This window comes from Lethenteron reissneri, chromosome 72, assembly GCF_015708825.2.
Source record: "Lethenteron reissneri isolate LAM-NWPU_2019-01 chromosome 72, ASM1570882v1, whole genome shotgun sequence".
Lineage (NCBI taxonomy): Eukaryota > Metazoa > Chordata > Hyperoartia > Petromyzontiformes > Petromyzontidae > Lethenteron > Lethenteron reissneri.
Genome location: NC_083850.1, coordinates 7,094,777 through 7,105,755, shown reverse-complemented (window position 1 = coordinate 7,105,755; position 10,979 = coordinate 7,094,777).

Below are 10,979 nucleotides of genomic sequence, written 5' to 3'. Positions count from 1 at the left end.
ATGCTCAATAGTTAATATAATTTACTGCAAATACAAACTTGACACTGTCACACACTGGCATGGTAAAAAGTGGTGGTGTGTCCAGAACCATTCCTGGCCGCCTTCATCTGCTTAGTATTGACGCTTCCTCCCTTCACCATGTAGTTAATTTAAGATCAATCAACATAGCAGAGGCCCACAAGCAATTCAGCTTTCACTTATCAATCATGTTTGCTGGCAGTGGTAATCAAACTAATTGTTGAGTTCATAATGCAGTGAAATAACTGCACCACATCTCCCCACAAAGATAAACTCTAAAATACACATACATTTCACATGCATCATTAACATATCTAAACAAAAATCCAACATTCATGACGAATTGCAAGTAACCTTATCCCAGTGCTAATGCCATGATAGGTGCAATTTAAGGCCATGTAAGTGTGGATTCCTTGACAGCAGGTAATGATCCAGGTGTCAAGGGATGACTGACAGATGAACCAGCTGTGCTCCCCACTGTCTTGCTGGGTTTTTAGGAACCCAGCGTTCCACCTATTCATGTGGGCATCGCACATCCGACCTCTTCATTGGACCAGATGACGCCAAAAGGCGTACAACTCAAAAAAGGTGTCAGTTTTGTTGCCAAATAAAAGGGTAAAAAAACAATTATCATATTTTGCTACTGGCAAAGGAGGTTCCAATGGTGTAAATGCTTACCCCGAGCTCTCATACTCTGATAGTGCATTGTCTTTGAGTTGTACGCCTTTTGGCGTCATCTGGTCCAACACCATGTGAGACAAGGCTCTAAGAAAAGCTGTCTCGGGTGTGGACCAATCAATTTCAAGGACAGTGCATACATTATCAGAGTTGTGTTTTTTTTTGCATTCTGACCGCAGGTATTGTGGTCAATGCAAACATGACTCCTTGTAAAAAAAAGGTGTCAGTTTTGTTGCCAGATAAAAGGGTAAAAACAATAATCATATTTTGCTACTGGCAAAGGTGGTTCCAATGGTGCATTGGGAGCTTCTCAAACTACATAATTATTTATTGATTTAAAGCTTTATTGACTGCAGGAAGTAATACTCTTTGGGTCTTTCGGTCAAATCGCGTACATAGAAAATAATAGATCATGACGTTTCGATCGCAACACAAGCAATCGTCTTCAGGTGAGAGAAAAAGCTGTTGAGACAAGGTCTTATATAGGCCTGAGATGGGTGCATCAAGGTAGGTGGGTGGAGCTAGTCCAACCAATTGAAATAAATACTGAGAAACCGTATACAAAAAATATCCCAAGACAAAAAGAATTGTACAAATCTGGAAATGATAAAAGGGGAAAAGCCTCTTCTTATATTTTTCTACTGGGAAAGGAGGTCCCATGATGTAGCTGCTCACCCCGAGCTGTCATTGTTCTGATGGTGGTGTTGTCTTTGTGCTGTGTACGCCTTTTGGCGCTGTCCTCTGGTCTAACACCGTTTGAGACTAGGCTCGAAAGAAAGCCGTCTCTGGTTTTGGACCAATCAGTTTCACAGACAATGCACAGATTATCACAGCATGTGTTTTGTTTGCATATTGATCGCGAGTATATTGTGGTTAATGCAGACACGATTCCTTGCAAGAGGTTTCAGTTCGGCGTTTTAACATCTTAACACCTAAATTTTTATTTAAAGCTTTCGTGACTGCAGGGATTCATATTCTTGATTCTTTCGGTAAAGTCATCAAGTAGAAGGGAAATAATAAAATATGAAACAATTAAAATTTCTCACAACGTTTCGATTGCAACACGAGCAATCATCATCAGATGTGAAAAACAAAGCAAGACAATTTTCCAAAATTTTCATAAATTTTCTGGCTGTTTTTCACACCTAAAGTCACGTTGAAGAAAAACAATAAACTAAAAACATTTCTCACGACTTTTCAACTGCAACACGAGCAATCATCGTCGGGTGTGAAAACACGGCAAGAAAATTTTCCAAAAATTTCTTGCTGTTTTTCACACCTAAAGTAACGTAGAAGAAAAACAATAAAATAAAAAAATAAAAATTCTCACGACGTTTCGACTGCAACACAATCAATCATCGTCAGGTGTGATAAACACAGCAAGAAAATTTTCCTAAATTTTCTTGCTGTTTTTCACACCGAAAGTCACGTAGAAGAAAAACAATAAAGTCACGTAGAAGAAAAACAATAAAATAAAAAAATTAAACATGTCACGACGTTTCGACTGCAACACGAGCAATCATCGTCAGCTGTGAAAAACACAGCAAGACAATTTTCCAAAATTTAGAAAAATTTTCTTGCTGTTTTTCACACCTAAAGTCATGTAGAAGAAAAACAATGAAATAAAAAAAATTCTCACATTTCGACTGCAACACGAGCAATCATCGTCAGGTGTGAAAAACAGCACGAAAATTTTCCAAAATTTTGAAAAAAATTCTTGCTGTTTTTCACACCTAGTCACGTAGAAGAAAAATGAAATAAATAAAATTCTCACGTTTTGACTGCAACACGAGCAATCATCGTCAGATGTGAAATCCACAGCAAGAAATTGTATTACTTTATTTCCCTTCTATGTGACTTCACCGAAAGAACCAAGAATATCTTAACACCTGTTTTGTTGCCAAAAAAGGGGAAAAAACCTCTTCTTATATTTTGCTACTGGCAAAGGAGGTCCCATGAAGTAGTGAGCCAGATGAAGACGAATTAAACTTAAGCAAAAGATTAAAGCAAATGCAATCAGGCGAGGGCAGGCGGCAAGGCCCCGCGTGGCTAAACCCCGCGTTGTAATGTTCCAACCTGGACATCGATTCCATACTCGCAGCTACTCAATTGATATCCCTACGAGAGAGAGACGGAGAGAGGCTCTACCTGGGTAACAACAATAACCACCACGACAACAACCACCACGATGTTAACTTCTCACCTCGGATCTTAGAGCACGCGCGCGGTGCAGCAGCTTATGGATATGTCGTGACGTCACGCGGAAGCAAGCGGTGACATGACGTCACTAGAGGGTTTGAACACACAATCCCCTCCCCCAACGAGCGGCGGTGTAACTAAATAAATTATGTCAATGAGACGGGCTCAAGTCCAGTGATGAGGCGTGGATGCTGAAGCAGTCACAATGAACTAGCGATTATATTTAGGAATAAATTGTTAATTAACCGTCAGTTGATAGTTTCAGTTTCATTTATTTGGTACTAGCGGTAAGTACCCGACGTTGCCCGGGCGAAAAAGGCAGACACACATGTAGTTACACACAAATGGACTGACACACACACATAGAGTTACACACACAAATGCACTCACACATATGTAGTGACATAAGAAGGGAGGGCCTGCTGGGGGCTCTGGGACCCTGGGTGGGCCAGGCGCTTAAGCCTCTTGGCACCAGGCGTTGGGTTCCCAGGCGGGTCCAGACGCTTAAGCCTCTTGGCACCAGGCGTTGGGTTCTCAGGCGCTTAAGCCTCTTGGCGCCGCCAACGGGGGGGGGCTGTGTGTGCTCTGTGGGATGTCTGGTGGCGCACACGGCCCCACCCCTCGTTGGACCAGGCATAAAAGGGGAGCTCCCTGGACGATCAGGGCCCAGTCGTAGCTCAAGACCCAAGACCCAAGACCAGCCATCGGAGGACCCTGGGACACTGTGAGAGCCAATGGTGGGACTCTGGAACTCCCGACTCTACGACCTTGTGAGGGCGAGTTCCAGAGCGTAGCCAGAGTAGAGTATCTAGGCTGTGTACCTAGGCTGTGTACCTAGGCTGTAACAGAGTATCAGGAGTGTTGGAGAGTCAGGACTGTTGGAGAGTTGGACTGTTGGAGAGTGTTGGGTTGTAATAAACAAGTTACCTCTACAAGTGTCTCCGGAACCCGTTACATTTGGCGTCAGAAGTGGCTATGGAGACAAGAAGTAAGCCACGTACCTTCAGTCCTGACGGCGATGTCGAGGAGCAGGCAGCGATGGGGCGGCCAACGCCGGCCGACAGCGACGCTGCACCGCTGGCCGACAACCACGCCGCACCGCCGGCTAAGCAGCTGTCTGCTCCGCCGACCGTCCCCTCTCCAGCGTCGGGAGCAGGGATGAAAGAGGCGCTGCTTCGCCTCGCAGAGCTGCTTTGCGCCACCGCCTCCCTCCTGGGTGAGATGCGGCGCTCACAGGCGATGGCGGGAGGGAGAGAAGAGGCGCAGCGCTCGCCTGAGCCCGCCGCCGCCACGGGCATGGTGGACGCCACCGGCATTCCCGTGCCGGGGGTGGGGGATACTTCCGGGAATGACATCACTTCCACCGGAGGAGAAATGACCGCTGGGAGCAACGTCACTTCCAGGCCCAGAGTGGCCCAATCAAACAACGCCGCGTCATCAGCGCTGCGACCTTCACTGCCGGACGACAGCTGGCTTCAACCTAGCATACCGCGTCATCAGCGCTGCGACCGGACAGTGAGAGCGCCATTCTTACTGTAACCGGCGCCGGGGCCGGCACATCGACCGACACGCTGGTCGCCGCCTCTGCTGCTCTGGCCAAAGGTTGGAGGTCAGGAGACCAGGCCCCTGACACTTCCTACATTTACGCGCTCCGGATTAATGATTTTTTTTGTTGACATTCTCTTCGTTGTCGACGGGGAGTCGTGATTGTTGTTGGGTAAACTGTGTGGAGCTTCGCTCGTGAGTGTTGTCAATGTGTGTGCGAAACTTTGCTTGTGATTGTTAACAATGTATGGTTTGTATTGAGCTTTGTTCGTGATTGTTAATGTATAGCTTGTGCTGTCATTGTTAACGATGTATATACTGTATGGGGCATTTATTTTGAGATGGTGACATGCTACCAAGGATTTGGAATTGTCATGCTGGCTCTCAAATATCTTGGGGTGCAGATCCTGACCAGGATGGCCCAGCGGGTGTTGCGTGTCTAACACGAGAGTTGTGGTCCCGTCATGCTATGGCTGACGGCTTGACCTGACAGCCCAGAGATTGAAACACTCCGTGGCATGTCTAGCCTAGTGGGCTGTGCGCTCACATGGCTCGGAGAGTCTGGTCCCGTCATGGAGTAGCTGACGGCTTGACCTGACGGCCCGGAGGTTGAGACCCTCCGTGGTGCGTCTGGAGCAGTAGACTCGCCCTGACGGCCCGGAGATTGAAACACTCCGAGGCGCGTTGAAACAGTGGGCTAGAGATTCATGGTGTTCAGGTGTAGTTGTCCCGTTACGTTGGGACTGCATCCCTCAGTTGTTAGGGTGCATGTTGTGCAGGGATGTGAACGATGGGTCGTCTCAGCTCGGTCGGTACAGCTATATGCTGCGATGCGAGTCTTGGAGAGAGACTGGGTCTCAGCTCGGTCGGTACAGCTATATGCTGCGATGCGAGTCTTGGAGAGAGACTGGGTTGAAATTCCCCCCCCCCGATATGGCCGACGTGCGCGGTTTTAAGATGGAGACGCACGTTGGAAAGGCGGGGGGTGCTAATGGTTGACATGTAATGTCGGTGGTGGTTCTCATTGAGGGCTGCTGGGACGCAAGCACGGGATGCCTTGGAGATGCGGTTCGCGCGTGCGGCCACCATTTATGGACAGGAGCAGGCAGATTTATTTTGTTTGTGTCATGTAAATTTTATATATATATTTTTAAATGTAGATACTGGAGCAGCCCTGAAGTGTGACTTCTTTGCCTAGTACATGGGTCGACCCTGAAGTACGACTTCTCGACCCGGGACGTAGACAGACGTCCGGATTAGTGTGTGTAGAGGGATGCTCGACATGTTGGTCTTCGCCTTCTCTCCACCTGACGGATGGGAGGCTGGCAGAGTGGTGTGGAACCCTGCCATCCATGCGGTGGTTGTGCATCCAACGCGTCGGAATCTGTATATTTGTTGTTGTTAATTCCCCGTTTTCTATGCGGATCCCGAGGAGGGCTGGGTGTGCCGCGGGTCGTTTGTTCACGTGTCATTGCTTCACCTTTTTGTTGATTGATGCTTGTATATAGTGTAAAGTTGTACAGGTTGGTTATGGTATTTATGGTTGCTTTCTTGTTCTCTTTCTTTTCCTGTTGAGGCTCGCGTATTTTTTTTCTCTCTCTCCCTTTCGTTAATTTAAACTTTCTAATTATTGACAGCCGGGTCGGCTGGAGGCTACGTAGAGGGGGGTAATGTAGTGACATAAGAAGGGAGGGGCTGCTGGGGGCTCTGGGACCCTGGGTGGGCCAGGCGCTTAAGCCTCTTGGCACCAGGCGTTGGGTTCCCAGGCGGGTCCAGACGCTTAAGCCTCTTGGCACCAGGCGTTGGGTTCTCAGGCGCTTAAGCCTCTTGGCGCCGCCAACGGGGGGGGGCTGTGTGTGCTCTGTGGGATGTCTGGTGGCGCACACGGCCCCACCCCTCGTTGGACCAGGCATAAAAGGGGAGCTCCCTGGACGATCAGGGCCCAGTCGTAGCTCAAGACCCAAGACCCAAGACCAGCCATCGGAGGACCCTGGGACGCTGTGAGAGCCAATGGTGGGACTCTGGAACTCCCGACTCTACGACCTTGTGAGGGCGAGTTCCAGAGCGTAGCCAGAGTAGAGTATCTAGGCTGTGTACCTAGGCTGTGTACCTAAGCTATAACAGAGTATCAGGAGTGTTGGAGAGTCAGGACTGTTGGAGAGTTGGACTGTTGGAGAGTGTTGGGTTGTAATAAACAAGTTACCTCTACAAGTGTCTCCGGAACCCGTTACACATACATAGACTAAACAACAACCGCCATTCGCCACTAAGTGGCGGTGACGTCACCACAACGCTTGTGCCAGGCTATGTGCACCTTGAGGCCACATGAAGTGTCGAACGCCTGCTGGCAGGAGGTCACGGTGCAAACCCAGATGGCACAGGTCGACTGAGACGACTGGCTGATGCACCACCTGTGGCCCCTACTGTGGCAACTCGCTGTGCTTTAGCCGCCCGGCGCTCCGCTCGTTGTTGTGAGCGTCGCTCCTCCGCCCTCCGTTGTTTATGGAGGGCGATTGCCTTCAACTGGCCAGTAGCGTCCTTCACGAGCCTCCTCCACAGAGGCCGATCTTGACATGGCTGGTACCAGTCATCGGCAAGTCCACTCAGCTCCACGTCCTCCTGTACCACATCACTCCATCTCTTCTCCAGCCCGTGCCACGGCCGTTTAGCCCCTTCGATCCGGCCAAACAAAAGCTGTTTAGGCATGCAGTGGCTGGGCATGCGGGCTACATGACCTGCTGGAGGAGCTCACGGATGGGACTTTGCCCAGATCTTTCAAGGATTTGTGAGCTCTTCACACAATCCAGCCTGGTTAAACCCAGGATGCATCGTAGGCAGGCCATCCTAAATGTTTCTAATCGGCGAAGATATTCCATTAGGGGGGTCCAAGTTTCAGAAGCATAGAGAAGGGAGGGAATGACCGTGGCCGAGAAGATCTGAAGCTTCGTGCGGAGTGATAGAGCAGGTAGCTTCCAAACAGTGTTACACAACCGATGAAAAGATAATCCGGCTCAACGGATTCTGAGTGAGACCTCTGCTGTTAAACCAGAGCTGGTCATTAGCAGACTGGCAAGGTATGGGAAACTCTCCACTGTCTCCACAACTGCCCCATCACCATCGGGAGTTGTGGGAATGGAGTGTCCGATGGTACAAAATACCCAGGCAGGTGCTTTGTTTTGGTGGGGCTGATGGTAAGGCCCCACCTCTTGGTGGCAAGCTCCAGGTTCAGCAACGGCACCGAGAACTCCTCCTCCGAGTAGCAATTAGCAGATATCGGCATACATAATGTGGCTGAGCAATAGGGAGCCATCCCTTAACCGCACCCGGGCATCGATCAGCCTCCCATTGTATCTGTACCAAATGGAAATTCCTCCGGTACAGCTATTGAAGGCTTCACGAACTACGTGGTCAAAATAGATGTTAAATGTGGGAGCCAGAGGACATCCCTGTCGCACCCCAAAGTGTACAGGGAAAGGCTCTGACTCCCGGCCACGTAGTTTTACCCGGGCCCGCTCACCATCATGAAGGTCCTTATGGATGGTGATCAGTGGGTGAGGGACTCGGAAAGCATGAAGAACAATCCAGAGCCCAGGCCTACTGATGGTATCATAAGCCTTGAGCAGGTCAATAAAGCACACACATGGACTAAGACGCACACATGGACTAAGACACACACCATGGGCCTACAGACACGCAAAGAAATAGACTTACACTGACTAACATTGAGGCATGCACACAGAGCAACTAACACACACGCACATGGACTCAGACACACACGCACATATGGACTCACACACACCAAAGACATCGACTTAAACACACACATATGGACTTATACACACATAGACATCCACTTGAGATATACACACACATGGAGTTACACACACATATGGACGTACACACATACAGCGACTCACACACATACATAGAATGAGACACACATTGCCGTACACAGACATACAGACTGTCACACATAGACATCCACTTGAGATATACACACATGGAGTTACACACACATATATCGACGTACACACATACAGCGACTCACACACAGACATACGTGGACTCACACACACATTTATGTAAACACCACATATGTACTTACTCACACACATAGACTAAGACACACACACACATAGACTAAGACACACACACATGGACTTAGACAGACACACACACATGGACTTAGACAGACACACTAGATAGACTGACACACACACCCAGCCCTACACACATACACATGTAACACACAGACATCTACTTGAGAAACACAGACAAAGCTTTTAAAAGAGTTTGAGAATTACTTCCCAACCACAAAAGACCCCCGACCTGGGAAGGAATGGATCCGCAACCCATTTGTGAATAAGCCAGGTGAATCGACTTTGTCTGTGCTAGAAGAGGATCAACTGCTTGAGATCGCAAATGAAGGTGGCATTAAAAGTATGTTTGAGACAACTTCAAATCTCGATACGTTCTGGATTAAAGTCAAGGCGGAATATCCTGAGATTGCCACAAAAGCACTGAAAAGCCTGCTTCGATTTCCAACATCCCATCTTTGTGAAACAGGGTTTTCTGCAGTGACAGCAACCAAAACGAGATTATGGAGTAGACTGGACATAGGCAACACACTTCGGGTGTCACGGTCTCCCATCACGGCCAGATGGGACCATCTAGTTACAGGAAAACAAGCTCAGAGCTACCACTGATTCTGCATTATGGCGAGTTGTATAATTATTTCACATTACAATGTAATATAATATAAAGTGCACAATAAAATAATGCGCTTGAATCATCATGAAACCATCCCCCCGCCCCCCCCTGGTCCGTGAAAAAACTTGTCTTCTTACTAATTGTGATAATACAAAGATTCTCGCTTTAACTTTAACTGATTATGTTTTAGTGTAATTCTATCAGGTCTCAGAATTCAGATCTCGCCAAAGGATACAGTTCTTTTAATTAAGATCATTATGCATGAACTTAGGAAGGAACCACTCAGACACTTCTGTGTTAAGCAACTTTAATTTCTAAACAAAAACATAACACTCTAATATGCGAACTCTTATGCTTGGAATTGTCAACACAGTACTCCTGGAGATGTGCTCATTGATCCGTACATTTAACCCTCAATGATTACGTTGTTAAACTGTAACAGAGCAATCGGTTAATTTCTCAGAGTAACGCGAGCATATACAACGATAGGAAAAAGTCCTTAAAAATAAATGTGACGATATTCATACGAACGGCAATAAAGAAACATGTCCCGAAGGCAAAAGTAGACCTCAATAAATTCATTGGTAGATTATGTAATAAGCTAAATGTCAGTTTCATCTAACTAAATGTCTTGGAACAATGGTGTCCAGCAGTGTGCCTGCTTCAGCAAATGCTTATCAATTGGCTAAGGCTTCAATACATTCGCGGGCAAGATTCTGTGATCAAAAGAAAGATTTCAACACAAGTCTCCCTGTGTGTGGATTCGTAACGTAGGTTTATAAGCGTTTAGTTTCGTCAATGAATTCATCAGTACAGTTAAAATTAACAAAAAGAACGACTAAAATACTTCTCAACGACCGTATCCACGTGACTCAATGGGCAGCAATGTTCTTCATTACCAACTAATAGTTGACGCACTCTTATCTTCTTATTATTATCAGTCCCGGTATGTGCGGTGTGTTTGGTGGTTTTGTCTCCTTGATCAATTCTTTGCGTCAAGCAGACGCTGGGTGATACGTGGCGAGTATGTGAGTGTGGGGGAGGGTCATACACACAGCTTCCTCGCTCTCTCTCGCTCGGCGGCAGCTGGAGTTGCTGCCCACTGCTTGATGAAGAGTCGGCACGACGCTCGCCGTCGGCGGTGCGCGATGATTCCGTCGTCAGATAGCGCCCGCAGCTCGTCTGCTGGTCGCCGTTCCTCACTCTTGTCTTGGTTCACAGCTGGTGCTGGTCGGTGCGTGTGGGTCGAACACACGGCGCTCTCCTCTTCCTCACGGGCGGCTGGTCAGGCTCTTTCCCTGCTGGATGAGCTGAATAGTCACGATGCTTGTCTTTGAAGGTGCTCGACAGCGCTCACCGCTCGTCCGCTGGCAGCTGACACCCGTGCTCGGTGGCGCTGCTGCGCTCTCTCTCCGGCTCCGTGCTCTCTGGCGATGCCTGGTTGCGCGTGCAGCTGGTTCTCTAAGATGCTGGCTTGGTCGATGCTTGGGCTTCCACCCTTTCTCCCAGTTGATTGCTCGTCGTTGCACGTCATTATCTCTCGGGCTGCAGCTGCTCGTGGGAGCTGGCACTCAGTGTAGAATAACTTTGAGCGATACTTCTTCCGTCAGCGCCGAGCTCGTACTCGGTGACCAATTTCTACTCGGCAAACCTCTTCATCCTTGGTTGATTGCAGAGTCCCACCCCAGAGCTTGCCGCTTGCAGTAAGTTAACTCTTTGTGTTGATTTCGTAGACTCGTGGTTTCTGCTGGTGCAGCTCGTTGACGATGTGCCAGTCACGGGGGCAGGTTCCCCGGAGCCTGCCGATCGCAGCTGCTCGTGGGAGCTGG